This window comes from Meriones unguiculatus, chromosome 1, assembly GCF_030254825.1.
Source record: "Meriones unguiculatus strain TT.TT164.6M chromosome 1, Bangor_MerUng_6.1, whole genome shotgun sequence".
NCBI classification, from domain to species: Eukaryota; Metazoa; Chordata; class Mammalia; order Rodentia; family Muridae; genus Meriones; species Meriones unguiculatus.
The window spans coordinates 134116407-134136693 of NC_083349.1; positions in this window are offsets into that span (position 1 = coordinate 134116407).

Consider the following 20287-nt stretch of genomic DNA (forward strand, 5'->3'; position numbering starts at 1 on the left):
CACGCATGCCCCTCCCCAAGTCCACTGATAGGGGAGGTCCTCCTCTCCTTCCTTCTGATTTTAGTCTATCAGATCTCATCAGGAGTGGCTGCATTGTCATCTTCTGTGGCCTGGTAAGGCTGCTCCCCCCTCAGGGGGAGGTGATCAAAGAGCCATCAGATTATATCAGAGGTCCCTCTTCCCATTACTATGGAACCCACTTGGGCACTGAACTGCCATGGGCTACATCTGTGCAGGGGTTCTAGGTTATCTCCATGCATGGTACTTGGTTGGAGTATGAGTCTCTGGAAAGACCCCTGTGTTCAAATTTTCTTGTTCTGTTGCTCTCCTTGTGGAGTTCCTGTCCTCTACAGATCTTACTATTTCCTTCTTCTTTCATAAGATTCCATGCACATTGCCCAACAGTTGGCCATAAGTCTCAGCATCTTCTTTAACAGTCTGCAAGGCAGAGCCTTTCAGAGGCCTTCTGTGGCAGGTTCTTAACTTGTTTCCTGTTTTCTTTTCTTCTGATGTCCATCCTCTTTTCCTTTCAGGATGGGTATTGAGCATTTTAGTCAGGGTCCTCCCTCTTGATTAGTTTTTTTAGATGTACAGATTTTAGTAGGTTTATCCTATATTATATGTTTAAATGAGTGAGTATATACCGTGTGTGTCTGTCTGCTTCTGGGACAGCTCACTCAGAATGATCCTTTCCAGTTCCCACCATTTACCTGCGAATTACATGATTTCCTTATTTTTCATTGCTGAGTAATATTCCATTGTGTAGATGTACCATAATTTCTGTATCCATTCTTCATTTGAGGGGCATCTGGAAGCAGTCATCGAAAGTCTCCCATCAAAAAAAGCCCAGGATCAGATGGATTCGGCACAGAATTCTACCAGACCTTCAAAGAAAAGCTAACTCCAGTTCTCTTCAAACTATTCCACAAAACAGAAACAGAAGGAACACTACCAAACTCATTCTATGAAGCCACAGTCACCTTGGTACCTAAACCTCACAAAGACCCAACAAAGAAAGAGAATTTCAGGCCAGTCTCCCTTATGAACACTGATGCAAAAATACTCAACAAAACACTTGCAAACCGAATACAAGAACAAATCAAAGATATCATCCACTATGACCAAGTAAGCTGCATCCCAGGTATGCAGGGGTGGTTCAATATACGGAAATCCATCAATATGATCCACCATATTAAAAAACTGAAAGAAAAAAACTACATGATAATCTCCTTAGATGACGAAAAAGCATTTGACACAATCCAACATCCATTCATGTTTAAAGTCTTGGAGAGATCAGGGATTCAAGGCACATACCTAAACATAGTAAAGGCGATATACAGCAAGCCTATAGCCAACACCAAACTGAACGGAGAAAAACCTAAAGCAATCCCACTGAAATCAGGGACAAGGCAAGGCTGCCCACTCTCTTGTACATTTCTTTAAAAGTCATTTCTACTTATTTTTTTTTCTTCTTCATCTTGTTTTTTTTTTTAAGTAGCTACAGCTAACATGCTTAAGAACAGTTGATCTTTCTATTTTATCTTATATTTATTGATTTATGGAACTTATGAAATCTCATATGTTTTCAGTTAATGCTCTTAGTGTTTCTGGGAAGAGTAGTACATACTTCATATCCAATTTTGAAAACTTCAGGATCTACTTTAAATGTTATTTAGTTAGTGGAAATTCCTGGAAATATTCTAAAATATTGGTGAGGATTGTGGACACTAAGGGCAGTCACTAATAGAGTTTACTAAATGGGAGAATGTTATCCATTTTAGATACTTTTGCAAAAAAAAAAAAAAAGTTTTATGCCCAAGCTAATACCTCCCCTCAGGGTTCAGGGAGCCCTGCAGGAGAGAAGCCAGGAATATCCTATTATCTGTTGGGGATGAAGACACCAAAGAAACAAGCCTTCCAGACCCAATAGGACTGACACACACAGGAACCTGTAAAGCCTGTGGCAGCATGCACAATGCCTTCTCAGGGTCGGAGCCAGATGGGGTCCCAGCAATGAGAGGGGAAGTAGACATAAACCAGAAACTATCTCCAACTGACAACTCATCACAAAGGGAAAATTAGTTTTCTCCAAGGAGTCTCACTGGGTACACAAACCACACTTAAAAGCAGCCCCATGTCCAGCAGTGAGTGGCCAACAGAAAAGCAACTCAATGGTGTTTTTGAAGGTTTGTATCTTACAGTGGTTTGTCTGTGCTTTTCTTGGCTTGTATAGTATAGTATATTTTTGACTTACACAGGATAGTTTCTGACTTTGTTTTTATGGCTTTTCTCTGTGTGTATCTCTGTGTGTCTCAGTGTTTCTTGCACTTTTTCTTTGGCTCCTTTTCTCCTTGTTCGTTTTGTCCTATTCCAGCTTCTTTGTTTTTTTTTTTTAATATCTTATTTTATTTTACCATCCTTATTGTTGTTTATTTACACACCTGTTTGTATTCTAGTGAAAGAAAGAGAGGGTGTGGATTTGGGTGGCAGGGGTGTATCCTGTATGGATGACCTGGAAGAAGTTGGGGGAGGGGGAACCACAATCAGAATACATTATGTGAAAAAAAAATCTATTTTCAATAATTTTTTTTGAAGCCAGGAAAAGGGTTTACTTTCATCAAATGATTATTGGCAGCTATGATATAATCAACTGCTTTGTGTGTTTGTTGTGGGTCTTTTTTATAACATTTCACATAAGAAATATTCTTAATTAAAAGCTCCATTTTCCAAGGAGATATTTTCTGACTGTAAGCCCAAGGGGACCAGAATATATAACTTTACTAAATCTCTTATGCAGAGATTATTAACACTATAAATCCTAAAGTGGGAATTGGCCTGTTCATTTATTTTGTTTCTCAATCATATTGCAAATCTAAAAAAAATGAACTTAAAAATTTTAAACTGAATTTTTCTTATCTTTCATTTATTTGTTGCCTCCGGCTCAGAAATGGGTATTTAGTTTGGAAATTTTACTGTTTCACAAAAGGGCTTGCTAATGTTTTTCTTTCACATAACTTACTCCTTCTCATACTGGTTTCAGGAAATTATCTGTGGCCAGCTTGCTGCTTTGTTATTTTTGTTAGCATATGACTCATGTCCTTTTGTCTTCCTTCCTTCATTTCGTTTTAAATCATCTTAAAGGGAACCACCGAGGGATTGAATATAGCAATGACAACAAACAAAGTGTGTAAGCATTGATATGTGTCTTAGGGTGACTATTGCTGCAATGAAACACCGTGACCAGCTCTGCGGAGAGTGGGCACCTGTGCTTCCTGATCTCATGTGACTGTGAGGAGCCTTCTGGGGCACATGGGAAGCTTGGTAGAGCTTCTTGTGGTCTATATGCTGATGGCTGAGAATGCTAGCCACTGTGTGGGTGACTGAGCCAAGGAGACTCCATATTGAGATTTTCCTGGATTTTTATAATTTAATTTTCTGGGAGAAAAAAAAATCTGTTTTTTTCATGGGCCCTGTATTATGCTGAAAGCTGAAACACACAAACACAGAGCAAGAGGGGGGTTGGACAGAGAAGGGAGAAGTGAAGGAAGAGGATAGGCAAGGCTAGGGGAGGAAAGAAGCAATCCTCTCAACCTTGCCTTGCACCATTGGATTTCTGTGGTATAAATGTCTATTATGATACACTGAAACTTTCAAATTGACCTCATGACATCTATATGACTTTACGGTGGGAGAGGAAAAGGGGGAGAAAAAGAGGGTCAAGGAAGAGAGCGAAAAGGAGAAGACTAATGACCGAACTCAGCACTGGAAAGATGGAGAAATTAAAACTATTCCTAGGAACAGAAGCATCTCCTGTCAGAGAAAAAGCAACCCCGTGCAGTTTGAGTAGACGGAGGTCTTTTGACACTCAAGCAGAATGTTGACAGTCTGCTCTGAAAGCCTGATCAGGCAGAGGATGGGAAGCCTTATAGTGATCATGCCGGGGAGAAAACCAAGCCATCCGATTTCAAGACCGACACTCAGGCTGCAGAGGAAGGATGACTTAATGCAAAGGCCTCTTTCCTACCCACAGTGGAAGGTGGACAGGCCCATCCTTCTACATGTTTCGTGCAAGTAAGCACATGAATACAGCAGCCATCGGAAGACAAAAGAAAGCACTCCTCCCATTCTCCACCTCTTCACAGTCTTCTGCCCCTCTTCTGTGAAGTTGCCCAAGCTGGGGAGTGGGAGTGGGGGGAGTGGCACTCAACAGTCACTTGCCCTCAGCATTCTCCACCAATCGCTGTCCACAGCTAGGAGAAGCTTCCCTGGACAAGACTGAGAGTAGCTTAGCGAATCGATTGATTGATATAAACAAATATTCTAGAACGTTATTTGACAACATGTCCAGTTAGCAACACAACAGTGCTGAAGGCTGTCCCTTTCCCAGCTGTGGGCTTTCGACAACATGTGTAGTAAAAAGCATGGATTCCTCCCATGTGGTAGACCTCAGTACCTGTCAGAGAGCATCTGCTTACTCCTGCGACAGCTATGCCACTGTTTTACTAGTGGGCACATCTTTCCTAGGAGGCCAATACTATAGCATAAAGCGTCTACTTCAGGGTAAGACTGTTGATGACTTTTCTCCCTCAGCAGACTGCATGGCACCTCTGGCACTATGAAAGCAAGCCATCAGGAGATGAAGCGTCCAGTCAGAGTTTTGACTATTGGACTATTCATTCAAGTAAATAAGTTTATTTATTTATAAGGTGACTGTTTATTTCCTAAGAGAGACCTTAATGTTTTCATCTGATCCTATAGGAAACCGTTTCTGCTAGATGAAATGTAGGAGACAACTGTGGAATAAAAGTGTTATATTTCATTTAAGGTGTGAAACAGGTTAGGTCAGTATGGAAGTCACACACACTTAGCTACGAGTTCGTACATGTTCACCAAGACTTCACTGATAGGTCCAACTTCACCCCAGTGGATGTACATTGACACAGCCTTCACAGGTTATCGTGTATGTGTACATGTTTTTATGCATATAAATTGCATGCGCATACTTTCATGTGTGCATACATGCTTTTATGCATGTATGTATCCCTGCGTGTGCATGTATGTAGATGCTAGGGGATGATGTTGTATAGATTTGCCCGTCACCTGTTTTTTATTTGAGACAGAGGCTCTCGCTGAACCTGGAGCTTGCTAATTGGCGGGGCTGGCTGACAGGGGATCTTCCCGTCTTCCTTTCCCTTGTTCTAAGGTTATACATGGTTACTTACACCCAACTTCGTATGTTTCATAGTAAGTCTGTACATGTAATACATCTTTCCCTTTGTGACAGCTTAATTTGCTTTTCTGGTAACTTTATGAAATGCCCTCTCCCCTCAAAATCAAAGATTATTTCCTCTGCTTCTTTGAAAAGTTCCCTTCTCAACTGAAACCTTTTAGTTCTCATTTCCCAGCAGAGGGTGTATTTAACACATACTTGTTAGAAGAATGCAATTAAATTTTGTTTTCGGTGAGTGTTGGTAGTCATAGCAGAAGTGAATGAAAATGCACATAAATGGGGCAGAAGAGTATATATTGTTTTTATCTCTGGAGAATATCACGGCGGAGGGATAACACAAAACCTCCTTATTCTGTTTTCTTCAAAATGGCATGTTTTCAGTGACTTAGCCACTAAAATTAACTTAAAAATTAATGTATTTCAGGCTCATGGAAATGGGCCAGTGGTAGAGTGCTTGCCTGCCATGAGCAAACCCTGGGCTTAAACCACAACACTATCCAGAATTAGGACATTAGCAAGCCTGTGCAGTGCCTCCGCAGGTGACGTCACTACCCGTTCATGCCTGCTAATCCAAGTCTGATCTTGGAACCTACATAAATGGTAGAAAGATAGGACAAACTCAATAGAGTTGTCCTCTGATCTCCACATGTGGCCCGTGTGCACCTCCCAGGTCATACACAAGTATGCATCATCCACAATCAGAGTAAAACAAAGAAAATTTAAATTCGTGTATTTCATGTATGTACATGACTAGATTTCATTTGTTGGTTTCCAGATGAACAGAGAAGCTTCAGATTATTCAGAAATGAGAAAAAAATGACTTTTTAAATAAAAAATCCTATAGCTTGTACATATTTAACCATATTTGATTTTTAAAGACTTAATGTTACTACTTTTTAGTTTTCAATTGTATTTTTATCATGCTACAAAACTGTAGGAAGGGAAACAGATGCAGAAACCCATAGTCAGAATTAGACAGAGCTCAGGAGTCCTATGGAAGAGTTAAGAGGAATGACTGAGGGAGCCCGAGAGGTCAAGGACTCTACGGGAAGACATACAGAGTCAACTGACTGGGCCCACAGGGGCTCACAGAGACTGAACCACCAACCAAAGAGCACATGGACTGGCCCTAAGCCCCCTGCACGTATGTAGCAGATGCACAGCTTGGTCTTCATGTAAGTTCCTCAACAACTGGAGTAGGTGCCCTCTCTGACGCTGAGGCCTGCCTTTGAATCCCATTTCCTTAACTGGGCTGCCTTGTCTGGGCTAAGTGGGAAACGAGCTACCTAATCCTGCAGCAGTTTAATGTGCCAGGGCAGGTTGGCACTTAAGGGGAACCTCCTCCTTTTCAGAGGAGAAGGAGAGAGGAGAATGGGAGGAGGAGTGTGTGAGGGGTCAACTGGGAGAAGAGGGGTGTTGTGATCAGAATGCAAAGTGAATAAATAAATAAGTTAGTGAAGAAAAGAAAACATAAAGTCTAGGGAGATACTGGTAATATTTGCGTTAGAATGACAAATGAACTTAACACATATTCCTGTGTAGAGTTCCATCTATGGTAGATGCACAAAGATATGGAGTAATATTTTTATGCCCTGTAGTAGAACATCAGGAATAAAATAATTTATGTTTATAACAGTTGATATTAGAATACTTAAAACCAATGGTGTTATTTTAAAAAGACTTTGGTGTTGGGTGGTAGCCAGGTTTAGGGAAAAGGGCAGACAACAACCGTCTTTAACAGAGAATGGGAAAAACTCAATTCTTCAGAGAGGAACAAGAGAGATGGTAAAAAAGAATAGACAATGGTAGGAAGAGCCAACAGGAAGAAGAGAGGTGGGTTACTCAGTGAATGGCCTGGGGCAGTCCGTTGTGATGTAACTGAAGGCATTTTTAAGTTGGATGACACATACTATTTATTTCAAGTTAATTTTGTAGCTGGAATATTAAAAAAACCATTTTTTTCTATTCTAGAAATCTTTTAGCAAAATACATTCCCTTGACTTATTATATTACCTTGTTTTCTAGAAATCAAAGACATTTTACATTTAGAATGAGATACAGGGAGTGCTAAGTCATCCAGAAGCCAGGAGGCATTTACTCTCCTTGAACAAGGTTTAGAAATTGTGGAGAAAATGGTGAAGATTTTATAGTAGAAAATCTGTGAACCAGTTTGGAGAAAATTGGTTAAGTCAAGTTAATGACTTAGTTCATAATTGTCTCTTGAGTTATAGAAAGATCTATTGTCTACTTTAGTTTTAGCTCCTTTGACAATTATTTCTCTACCCCTTTCTCTCATTCTCCCCTTTCTTTCCTTTTCCTTTTCTTTCTTTAAGAAGGCATTGCCTTATGGTTTCTTCTATTGGTTCAATGAAACATCATGACCAACAAGCAAGTTGGGAGGAAAGGGTTTCTTTCATTCACAGTTCCACATGACAGTACATCAAAGGCAGTGAAGGCAGGAACTCAAGCAGGGCAGGAACCTGGAGGCAGGTGCTGATGCAGAGGCCATGGAGGGGTGCTGCTTATTGGCTTGCTTCATCTGGTTTCCTCAACCTGCTTTCTTATATAAGAACCCAGGACCACTAGCCCAGGGACGGCACCACCCACAATGGGTTGGACCCTTCCCCATTGATCACTAATTGAGAAAATTCATTAAAGCTGTATCTAATGGAGGCATTTCCTCAACTGAGGCTCCTTCCTTTCTGAAGACTCTAGCTTGTGCCAAATTCACAAACAAATCCACCCATTACAGGCACCTAACATTATTTTAGGCAAATACCACACACGTATCATATTGGTCCCTTTCTTAAATATTCCTGATGCAAAAGCCTTAGAAATTAGGAAACAATTTTCCTAAGAAAAGGATAGCCTGCCAGAACATCTTGACCCAACGTGAACGGGAAACTCCTTAGCATCAACTAACGTCGACGAATAATTGTGCTCAGCTGTCCATGAGCAGTATGGCAAAGTGCCTGACATCTGTGTCTCTTCTTCGAAATGTCAGTGTCACCATGCACAAAAATTAGGAATCAATGAGCTGGAAAAACCCAGCCTTATTGCACAGTTCCTTCTTATTAACTTATTCTTTCCTTCCTTCCTTCCTTCCTTCCTTCCTTCCTTCCTTCCTTCCTTCCTTCCTTCCTTTCTTTCTTTCTTTCTTTCTTTCTTTCCTCTCTCTCTCTCTCTCTCTCTCTCTCTCTCTCTCTCAAAACAATGAATTTCTCCATGTAACCTAACAGTCTAGGAATCATTCTGTAGACCTGGCCAGCTTCAAAATCACAGAGATCTGCCTGTCTCTTCCTCCTGAGTGGTAGGATTAAAGGTATGTGCCTATGAGAAGGCAGTATAACAGGCTCAATTGTAGTTAGCCTATGGGAAGACAGTGTGTCATGCTGGAATGTGTGTGGAGGAGAAAAGCCTCTCACCTCATGGCAACCAGGAAGCAAGAAGAAACACAAAGAGGCCAGGGTCCCAGTGACAACTGAATCCCCCAGCAACCTGACTTCTTTCTACTAAGCCCCACTTCTTAAAAGTTCCACCAGCTACCAGTAGCACTGTAGGATAGGCACCAAGAAATCGAAGACACCAACTGTAGCAACACTTAAAACTTAATAAGACAAACAAACTTATTAAAATATGGGTCAAACAGTGTAATAAAGCATTTAAGAGTTATACTTGTGTGTTCAAGTGGTGACAACAGGTCCTTCTGTAAGCTCCATGGCCACAGTAACCCTGGGTTGGTGTCTATAATTCTTGTACTGGAGATGGTTTCTCTCCTGTTGATCAGGCCTGAAGTTCAATCAGATAGCTGTTGGTTACTGCCAAGATACGAGTGCCACTACTGCGCCATTAGGGACAGCGTGTCATGCTGGTCATTGCTGTAGATCACAGGTGTCCCAGCTCAGGGACACTGTTGTTTGCTTTCCTCCATGTCAGCTTCAGACCTTCTTCCAGTATTAAAATGCTCGTCTCCGGGGAGTAGGTTTTCAGGTTCCATCTAGTTGAAATATAATTCAGAATTCTGTTTCCTAAGTGAATTTTGTCTTGAGCAGTAAGAATTTGTATTTAAGCTCTAAGAGGCAAAGAGGGCAACAGCAGTAACCTGTATCGTTTTGGGAGTCTTGAGGGCTCTTCTGACCAACAACTTGAGGTTTCTCAAACTTGTGTTAACCTCCCACCCTGTCCTCAAGTAAAGACACTTCCCCATTTTCCCCATGTCCCCTTCATATCACCGATAGTCTGTTGTTCCCCTCATAAATGTAAAACTCTCACTGTAATAGATTGAAAGAAACAGTTACGCCCCAATAAATAAAAAAAAATAAAGAACAGAATAGTTTGAAATGTTTGAGGTAAAATTCAATTGTCTGAAGAGATAATGAAATTATTCACTGGGGAAATTGATAGAGAAAATAAGAGAATATAAATCTATTAATATCTGAAATACAAAAGGAGGTATCCGGATAGGTCTTACGTATTAAAAAAAAAAATGAAGAGAAGGCATCATTGTCCACACCATTACCCAAGACTAACAAGGAAAGGAAATTGGAGGCCAGTATTTTTTAATAGACATTTTCCAGAGAATCTAGCAGTGTAACGATAGGACAGCACCTCATTGCCAAGACGGATTTACTTTAGAAATGCAAGATGGTTTCACATCTGAAAATCTATAAATAATAAATAATTCAGGTAAGCAAAAACCTTTACCTATTCTTTTAGATGTAGAAAAAAATGTTTGATATAATTTAACACTCGTTTATTATAAAAACACATACACACTAAAAACCCTCCCAGCGCACTGGAGAATGAAGGGCTATGGCGCTATATGATACAGGGATTTGTAGAAAACCTGGGGACAGCATAATTTCTATTCTTTTGCTCCGAGACAGGGTTTCTCTGTGTAGCCTTGGCTGGCCTCGAACTCATACTGATCCACCTGCCTCTGCCTGCCAATGCTGGGATTACAGGCCTATACTCCCGTGCCCTGCCCAGCATCATTTCCAAATTCGAATATGCAGGTGCTTCACCTTATAAGAAGAGGAACAAAGCTCCAAAGCTCATTAACCACTTCCAGAAGGCACCCACTGGTACTCTTGTCCAGCGCAAGGAGGTGAAATAAGTAAGGTGCACAAAAAGTAAAAAATGTTTTATTTGTATGCCGACTGCACGGAAAAATTCTGAGGACCTATCTAAAGCTACTGTGGGAAGCTGCGTGTTTTACCTGTCTGTTCCGCAGCAGTACCAGCCCTCCACAGCTGAGCACCCCAGGCGAGGGCTGAAGCCAGAGCATTTGGAAGCGACTTCTCCAGACACTTTAGGTTTATTTATCTTTCCTGAGTATCTGTCCGTGACTGTGCTATATTCCATATACATGCCAAAAGTGTGTGAGTTCTAGCTGCATGTTAAAACCAAACCAAACAAAACAACAAAACAAAACCAGGACTTTCCTCTTTCTGACTGTTAGCTGTGCAGGTTAATTAGCTGCTAAAAGAAAAATTTTGCAAGGAGATTATGAATATATTCTGGGTCTATATTTGAAATGTGTCCATGTAACATTTTTAATTTCAGACTTGGTAATTCATAATAATGTTTTCTTTTGGTTTGTTTTTATTTTTATTTTATTTTATTTTACAACTCTCAAAAACATCTCACTCCCAGAATGACCCCCAATCCCAGTCCTCTATCCGTGTATTCTCTTTCTCCATCCCCATCACCTGAGCTCTCGTTCCTGTCCTCGCTCACCCCCAGTCCATCCTCCAAATCTCTTTTATTTCCCCATTCCCTGAAAGATCCTTATGTCCCTCTTTATCCCTCCTTGTTACTTAGCCTCTCTAGGTCTGCTGCCGTTTACTTAATAACTAATACTGACTTAGGCATTCACACCATGTTTCTGACTTCACTCAGGATGGGTTTTTTTTTTTTTGAGTTACATTTATTTTCCAGTAAATTTCATAATTATTTTAAACAGCCAAGTAATACTCTGATGTGTAAATGTACCACTTTTATTTTATTTTATTTATTTTTTATTCCTTAGTTGGTTGAGGTACATCTAGGTCTGTTTCCAGTTCTGGTTATTACAAATAAAGCTGCTATGAACATAGTTGAGTAAATGTTCTTGTGGTAGGATGGAGCATCCTTTGGGTACAGGCCCAGGAGTAGTATAGTTGGGTCTTGGGATAGATCCATTCTCGATTTCCTGAGAAACTGCCATTTTGATTCCCAAAGTGGCTGTATAAGTTTGCAGCCTCACCAGCAATGAAGGAGTGAGTGTTCCCCTTGCTCCACATCCTCACCAACACGAGCTCTCACTTGTGTTAAAAAACAGTCTTAAAAGTTTGATAGCATAGTCATTTGCTTATTTCCGTCATTACCTAAATACAACATTTCAAGAGACTGAACGCTAAACATCTTTGAGTATTCCTTTCATCCATTTGTGACAGAAACTACAGTGCATTCACAGTTCATGTCTACTGACCTGGAGCTTCATTCTTCAAGTATGTTTATTCTGTAAAACTGCCAAACTGCATTAGAGCATGTGATCCTCAAAATTTTCATGGATGAAGAACTAACAGTGAGCGTTAATGGTTAAAAATAGGTGGAGAATTAGTGAGACATCTGTTTTAAGCCTATCAAAAACCCAGCAAAAGGTAATTGAGTTCATTCCTTGTTGTTTACTTGCATGTGTTATTGTCAAATCTGAGTCTATGGCAATATGAATGAGGCATAAGGCAAAGAATTGGGAGCATGGAATCAGTTTATAAATATTTGATGGGTCTAAATGTCATGGAAAATGAAAAAAAAGAACAGGCTTTGAAGTGCTTGAAGGGGAAAAACAGTTGGAAATTGATGCAGAACCACAATTTTAAGGCAGACAGCGGTGCAGCTCTAGTGCAAAGGGAAAAAGTGCATTGTGAATAGTTGTGGTTCTTTAGATTTGGAATTCATTACGTGAGAAAACAGGTACGGTCGTGTTCTTTGTGCGCACTGATGCCTCTGCTCACTCTTTAAATTTTAAAGAGCTTTGGCCCGTTCAGAGGTGCAGCAGTGAAGTGAAAGAGACATATGAGCCTCTCAGGTCTCAGCCATTGCAGATGAACTGGGCATCTGACCATGAAAACACCACACACAACAGAAAAGCTCTGTGAAGGCGAAGGTGATGCTGTTGTCATCAAGACCCTGAAATGCTTCAGTGAGAGCCACAATTAAATGCCTGGTGACAACTCAGCTTCATTTTGATATTTAGAACACAAACCAGGCTTCTCTTTCTCCATCGTTGGGATATACCTCTTTGCAAGTGACATTTCTTTACTTTTTCAGTTAATTTGTTTGTGACCCCCTTTTGTGGAATGCTTGCAAAATCTGACAAATCACTATCTGACTTGGTTATCTGACTTGGTTATCACGTGATCTTGAAAGAAGCAGGAGCAGTATTCATTCCTGTAATAAGTCATGTTGCTAATAACTGCAACAGCCTTTGTAAGAACTATCCTGCACAGTTAAAGACAATGTCAATTCAATGTCAGCGTAGCTCATCTTGATTCTACCACTATATTTAACCACTTGAATTCTCTAGGAAATTAACAACAACAAAAAATTTGATAATTTGATCAGAAGCAAGGCTTCTCCAGGTTTCTTCTTTTAACATTATCATCTACATTTTTTTTTTTGATGAAATCATTTGCTGTTTCCTATGTTTAAATGATTACGAAATTGAAATGGTAATTTTGCTGGTATGTGAGAGCTGTAACAGAGCTGGCTCAGCTTGCAGTCAAGACTGATAACTTGAACCCTATCCCTGTAGACACAGTAGAAGGAGAGAACCCACTCTCACAAGTACTACTCCTCCTCCTCCTCGTCAGGAGCCCTGGCATAATGTCCCCAAACACACATAGTATCAAGAAAAGAAAACATCGCTACCTTTTGTACACAACCGTAAGCCATTTGAAGTTTGAAAGACAATATTTAAAAGACAAATGTCTTTTAAATGTATACAAAGATTCGGACCCTTTACAAAAGTCAGTGCAGAATAAAGGAGGGATGGAAACGAAAGTCCAGCATTCTTAATCTACTAAAGTAGTGGTTCCTAATCTTCCTAATGCTGTGACCCTTTAATACGTTTCCTCATTTTGTAGTGACCTCCAATCATAAAATTATTTTTATGGATACTTCATAACTATAATTGTGCTACTGTTACGAATGGTAATGTAAATATCTGATATGCAGGATATGAAACCCCTGTGAGTCATTCAATGCCCAAAGGGGTCATGACCCACAGGGTGAGAACCGCTGTATTAGAGGAAACCATAGGTGATATAATTCCGGATATAGTCATAGGCAAGGGCTTTCTGAAATGACTTTATAGCACAGGAAATAGTTTTGAGAGTTGACAACAAAACAGCTAGCAGAATGAATAGAAATAACTGTTGTGGAAAGATATAAAAAAAGTTTTTGTTTTAAGCCCAGGTGTGGTATATGCAGCTGATTCAGCTTGTCCACAGCAGTAAACTATGTGCATCATGCAGGCTCTGAGAGGGGCTCTTCACAGCTGATGAGAGTTTAATTCTGAGGATGTGAGAGGGAATAAAGGGCCGAGCTTAGAGAAAGAAGAAGGCTGTCGGTGCCCCCCCCCCCCACACTCCTGGTTGCTGTTGATACAGTGGACAAGAAGAGGTTGAGATGTCATGAAACAAGCATTGGACTTGCCCTAAGGAACCCGATGACTCTAACCAGCAGAAAGTAGCCTAAGAGAACTGTGCCCCCTGTCCCCACTAATTTTTCTCTCCTAACCTTATATTGGGATGTTGTAACGGATTGGGGTAGAGAAGTGGGAAAGAGGCATAAGAAAACCAAAATAAAATAGATTAAAAAACCATGCCAACAGACAACCCATAGGATGGCAGAAAAACTTTGCCAACTCTACCTCCAATAGTGTCTAGAGTCTATCAAAAACTCTAGAGAAGTCACTACAGTGACAGGAGACCCAATCAATAAATGGCCCACTGAATTGAGCAGTTAGTTCTCGATGGAAGAAGTATGAGTTGCCAATTAACCTTTGGGAAATTAGTCAACATCCTTAACTACCAGGAACATGTGAACTGAAACTACAGTGAGCTTCATCTCATCAGTATGAATACCCTGCAAGAAGACAGATGACAAAAATACTTTCCAGGATATATATAGAGAGGAACCCTCATACATTGGTGGTGCACAGTAAACTTGTGTAGCCTCTATGGAACCCAGTGCAGAGGTTTCTTGAAAATCTGAGGGGCTGGGAAACAGCTGAGCTAATACAATCATTGCATAAACCTGCAATAAAGCCCTGGGTCCTAGCTCCCAAAGTAGATTTAAAATCGTCTGTAACAATTTGTGGTTTAAGTTTCATTTTTTTTCTTTTAGGCTTGTTCTTGAGGTCAGTTGACTGACTGACTGATTGATTGATTGAAGATAGATTCTTCTCTCATACACTACGTCCCATCCCAAACACAGTTTTCCAACCCTCCACTCCTCCTAGTACCACCCCCCCACACCAGAACCACACCCTTCCTTTTCCTTTCAAAAAAGAAACTAAACAGTAAGGAGGACCCTAGGGAGAATGCTTAAATCTCAGTACACCAAAGAGACAACAAGCAAACATGAGAAAGCAGTACAGTAAGACAGGGCAAAAGCCCTCAAGCAGAGTCTGGACAAGGCAAAACACCAGGGAGAAAAGAATCCGAAGAGCAGCCCAGTCAGCGACACACCTGCTCCTTCAGAGAGGAGTTCCACAAGAACACCAAGCTAACATCTACAACATATATGCAGAGGACCTGGTGCAGACACATGCAGGCCCTGCACTTGCCACTCCGGTCTTTGTGAGCCCATGTGTCCTGCATATTTGACTCACTGCTCTGTGTTCTGGAGTCTTTCATTCCCCCTGACTCCTACAGCTTTGTGGATTGGGCCTTAAGTTAAACCAGGCATTCCTTTCCCACTCCTACAAGTTCTGTGCCGTTACTCCCGCATGTCTTACAGGCAGGACAGATTAGGTCAAAGGGTTTGCTTGTAGTGCTTGCACTCTGTGTTCCGTTCAGAAAGTTGTCTCTTGTGCCAATGAGTTCAAGGCTGTTCTCCACATTCTTTTCTCTCAGGTTCAGTGTTTCCAGTTTTATGTTGAGGTCTTTGATCCACTTGGACTTGAGTTTTCTGCAGGGTGATAAATATGGATCTACGTGCATTCTTGTATATGTAGATGTCCAGTTTGACTAGCACCACTTGTTGAAGATGCTTTCTCTTTTCACTGTGTATTTCTGGCTTCTTAAAAACAAAACAAAACAACAACAACAACAAAAAACAACCAGGTGTCCATATGTGTAGATATATATCTGGGTCTTCAACTTGGTTACATTGACCAATGTGTATGTTTTATGCCAATACCACGTGGATTTCATTACTATAGCTCTGTATTACAACTTGAAATAAAGGATGGTGATATCTTCAGTTCTTTTATTGTTCAAGATTGTTTTAGTTATCCCGGTTTTTGTTTTTCCATAGGAAGTTGAGTGTTGTACTTTCAAGTTCTGTAAGAATTGTATTGGAATTTTGAAAAAGATTACGTTGACTCTGTAGATTGTTCTTGGTAAGATGGCCATTCTTAACATGTAAGCCTTGACAATCCAAGAGCACAGGAAATCTTTCCATCTTCTGATATTTTCCTTCCTCAAAGACAAAATTTTTATCATACAGTTTTTTTCACTTGCTTGGTTAGAGTTACTTCAACATATTTTATACAATTTGTGACTACTGTGAAGGGTGTTGTTTCTCTGATTTCTTTTTCAGTCTATTTGCCATTTGTATATAAAAGGCTACTGATTTTCTTTAATTAATCTTGTATCCAGCCACTTTGCTGAAGGCGTTTATCAGCCATAGGACTTCCCCAGTGGAAGTTTTTTGGGAAATATATATGTGTGTGTGTGTGTGTGTGTGTGTACATATATATGTGTGTATATTCTGCAAATAGTACTTTGATTTTTTTCCTTTCCAATTTGTATCCTCTTGATATATTTCAGTTGTCTTACTTCTCTACCTAAAATTTCAAACACTATATTGAATAGATATGGAGAGAGTGAACATCCTTTCTTGTACATAATTTTAGTACAATTGCTTTGAGTTTCTCTCCATTTAATTTGATGTATAGGCTTGTTATAAATTGCTTTTTTATGTTAAGGTATGTCTCTTATACCCCTAATCTCTATGGGACTTTTTATCAGGAAGTGGTATTAGATTTTGTCAAAGGCATTTTCTGTATTTAATGAGATGATTATGTGGGTTTTTTTTTCCCTTCAAAAGCATTGTTTATATGGTGGATCACATGTCTTGATTTTCATATATTGAACCATCCCTTCATCTCTGGAGTGAGTCTATTTGATCACAGTGGATAATCCTTTTTTTTTTTTAATGTGTTCTTGTATTTGGTGTGCAAGTATGTTATTGAGCATTTTTGAATCTATGTTCATCAGGGCTTATATCCAAAATACCCAAGAAATCAAACACCAATAAAGAAAATAACCAATTGAAAATGGGGCACAGAACCAAACAGAGAATTCCCAACAAAGGAATCTTGAATGGCACTTAAAGAAATGTTCAACTTCTTTAGTCACCAGGTAAATGCAGATCAAAAGGACACTGAGATTCCATCTCACATCAGACAGAATGGCTAAAATGAAGATCATAATTTCAAGGGACAGCATGTGCTGGTGAGGGTGTCTTTTTTAAAAAATGTTGTTTGTTTTTGTTTTGTTTTGTTTTAAGGCACAGTTTGTTTGTGTAGCCTTGGCTATATTGGGACTAGCTCTGTAGACCAGGCTGGCTTGAAACTCACAGAGATTCTCCTGCCTCTGTCTTTTGTGTGCTTGGGTTAAAGATGTATGCAGCTTCTACTTGGCTTTAGTCTCTGTCAGTTAAGACCATTGACATTGAAAGATATCAATGATCAATGACTGTTTATTCCTGTTATTTGGTGGTGGTGGTGTTCCCAGTGGTGGTGGTCGCAGTGTGTATGTGTGTGTGTATGCTTTCCTTCTGGTTTTGCTGGTTATTTATTTCTTGTGTTTTCATAGGTGTCGTTAACCTCTTTGGGTGGGAGGATTTTTTTAATTTGATTTTATCATGGAATATCTTATTTCTCCATCCATGATAATTGAAACTTTTGCTGGGTATAGTAGTCTGGGCTGGCATCTCTGTTCTCTTAGGGTCTGCAGCACATCTCTCCAGATCCTGCTTGCTCTTAGGGTCTCCGCTGAGAACTCAGGTATAACTTTAATAGGCATGCCTTTACATGTTGCTTGGTGTTTTCCTCTTGCAGTGTGCAATATGTTTTTGTTGTTGTTGTTCTGGTTGTTTAGTACTTTATTAAGTGGTGATGGATGTTTTTTCTGGTCCATTTGTTGTTCTGTATGCAGTTGTACCCTTGTAGGCAACTCCTTCTTTAGGAAAATTTTCTTCTATGAGTTGTTGAAAATGTTTTCTGGGACTTTGAGTTGGGATTCTTCCTCTATTTCTATTTTCCTTAGGTTTGGTCTTTTCATACTGTCTCAGATTTCCTGGATGTTTTGTGTCAAGAGTATTTTAGGTTTAATGTTTTCTTTGATCTATGTATATATTTCTTGTGTGGTATTCTTTAATACCAGAGGTTCTCCCTTTCATATCTTGTATTTTGTTGGTGAAGTTTCCTCTTAGTTCTTGCTCAAACTCCTAAATTTTCTAATTCCCGAATTCCCTCAGTGTGTGTGTGTGTGTGTGTGTGTGTGTTTATTGCTTATATTTTAATTTTCAGGTCTTGAACAGTTTTATTCACTTAATTCAACTGTTTGTTTTTTCTTGGTTACCTTTAAGGGATTTGTTCATGTTCTCCAATTATTTATGTATTTTTTTGGCTTTCTGGAAGGGATTTATTAATTTTCTCTTTAAAGATGTCTGTTATCTTCATATAGTTGTTTTAGGGTCTTTTTCTTGTGCTTCAGCTATGTTGGAATATTCAGTGCCTGCTGTGGTAGAATAGCTGGACTCCACCTTGTTCCAACTGTGAGTGATTCTGGTATCGAGGCATCTGGGTTGGGGTGAATATAGGTGTAGGTACTGATTTCTGAGTTTGCCCTTGTCATATGCATGTTTTGTTTTTATTTCCTCTCAGGATTCTCGAAGAGTGCAATGGCTGCGTGTTGCTTACTCAGCTGGCCTGCTCAGCGGTAGTGTTCACGGAGAATGCCTGCTGATGTTGGAGGTTGGGATGCAAGATGAGTGGGGCAGGAAAGATCAGCAGGGGGTGGTCTGTGGGCTCCATGGGTGGTGTGGGAGGGGAAAAGGAAGGCTGCTGCTGGAGTTCCATTGCTGTGGCAGGGATGAGCCAGCGGAACTGGGTCTGCTGGGTGAGTAGAGGGGAGGGGGAGAAGGCCCACAGGCAGCCCACCTGATCTTCTGGAATTAACTCATCAAGTTGATTTTGTCGGCATAGATCCTGTCACAGTTATCCAAATTTAAAAAAAAATAAGTAATAGACAAAAATACTTTTGCTGCAGAGTGGGAAATGCCAAGCCTGGAGGACATAAATAGCTTCTCTCCGTCACTGGAGCGGCTTCTTTCTTTTGATCCCAGTGATTATGACCTTTCTCATTCTGGTAAACTGAAGACTGTTCTCAGCATGTTCCCCCAAAAGGCCAGTGGTGTCATAGATCAGAATCATGTTGTTTCCATCATTATTAGTGAATGAAGAGTCTAGTTCACGAGGGAAGAAGACCACTACCATTCAGCTGTTCCTGTGCGCCATTCGTAGGGATGTGTCATGGTGTGTCAAGGATGATTTTGTCCTGCAGGCTGACTGTGAGTACTTAGGATATGGGTTCAGCCATAGCCCATCAAATTTATTTCACAATCAAAGTTAGTTTAGGAACTAACTATTGTAATCTGTAAGAGACACTGTAAAGCACACAAGAAAAGATATCTTATAGTTCCTATAGGCCGGTATGACCTCTGATGTGTCCTTTAGCCAATGTTTCTACTTGCTGTTTATAGAATTAGGTAATGTTTAAAAGTTATATCTTAAAGTAGATGATAAAAAGAAGCAAAATATCATAATAAAATGTAAAAAGATAAAGAAGTATAATATAAACACTATAAAACAGTAAAATACAAACCATGGAATTAATAAAATAAAAAGATTAGAGAGAGATGATAATGAAAACTGAAAGATTAAAGACAATCTTTAAGGAGCGAATATTAGTTACAAAAGGAAATGCAAATCTTGGAATAGGGTGTGTATATTAAGAAAGTGTGATAACAGCAGTTAGAATAATAACAAGAGCAAATCCCAGTTATTAAATGGACCATCTGGGCTGAGGCTGAGGCCAGTCCCCAGGCTTTTGCCTCTGTTCTTGGCTGGGAATCTTGACAGGCATTCCTGTTTCCCAGATAGGTGGTTTCATCAGCACAGCGGGAGGTTTGAACCGTGAAGGTCCCTTCTTGTGTTTTCCCCAACATGATCTCATCCCTGATTTCCAGCCAGGCCGAGATTACTACACTCAGTATCTCCCCACAATCTTTAACATATTTAAATATTTGCGTTTTTGTACTTATTTATTGGGACAAAAAGAAATATTAAAATGAAAATCCCCTAAATTTTACATGTAGCCATTTACTTGCATTTTCAAAATAAGAGTCATTCTCAATAATGATAACTCTTAGTTTGCAGATCTGATTTAAATTACTCTTGTGCCAGCCGGGAGCAATTTCTATGACAGAATTGAAGAACTCATTTTAATATACAAAGTTTTTAAAAATAACCCACCCCCTCCATTATCTACCATGTAATATGAGTGGATTGATTGGAGCTGGCTTACAGTTCAAAGGTTAAGTCCATTGTCATCATGGCAGGAAGCATGAAGGCACACAAATAAACATAATGCTGGAGAAGGAGCCGAGAGTTCTACACACTGGGATCAGCAGGCAGCAGGAAGAGAAAGAAGGAGACACTGGGCTTGGCTTGAGCATTTGAAACCTCGAAGGCCACCTGCAGTGACACACTTTCTC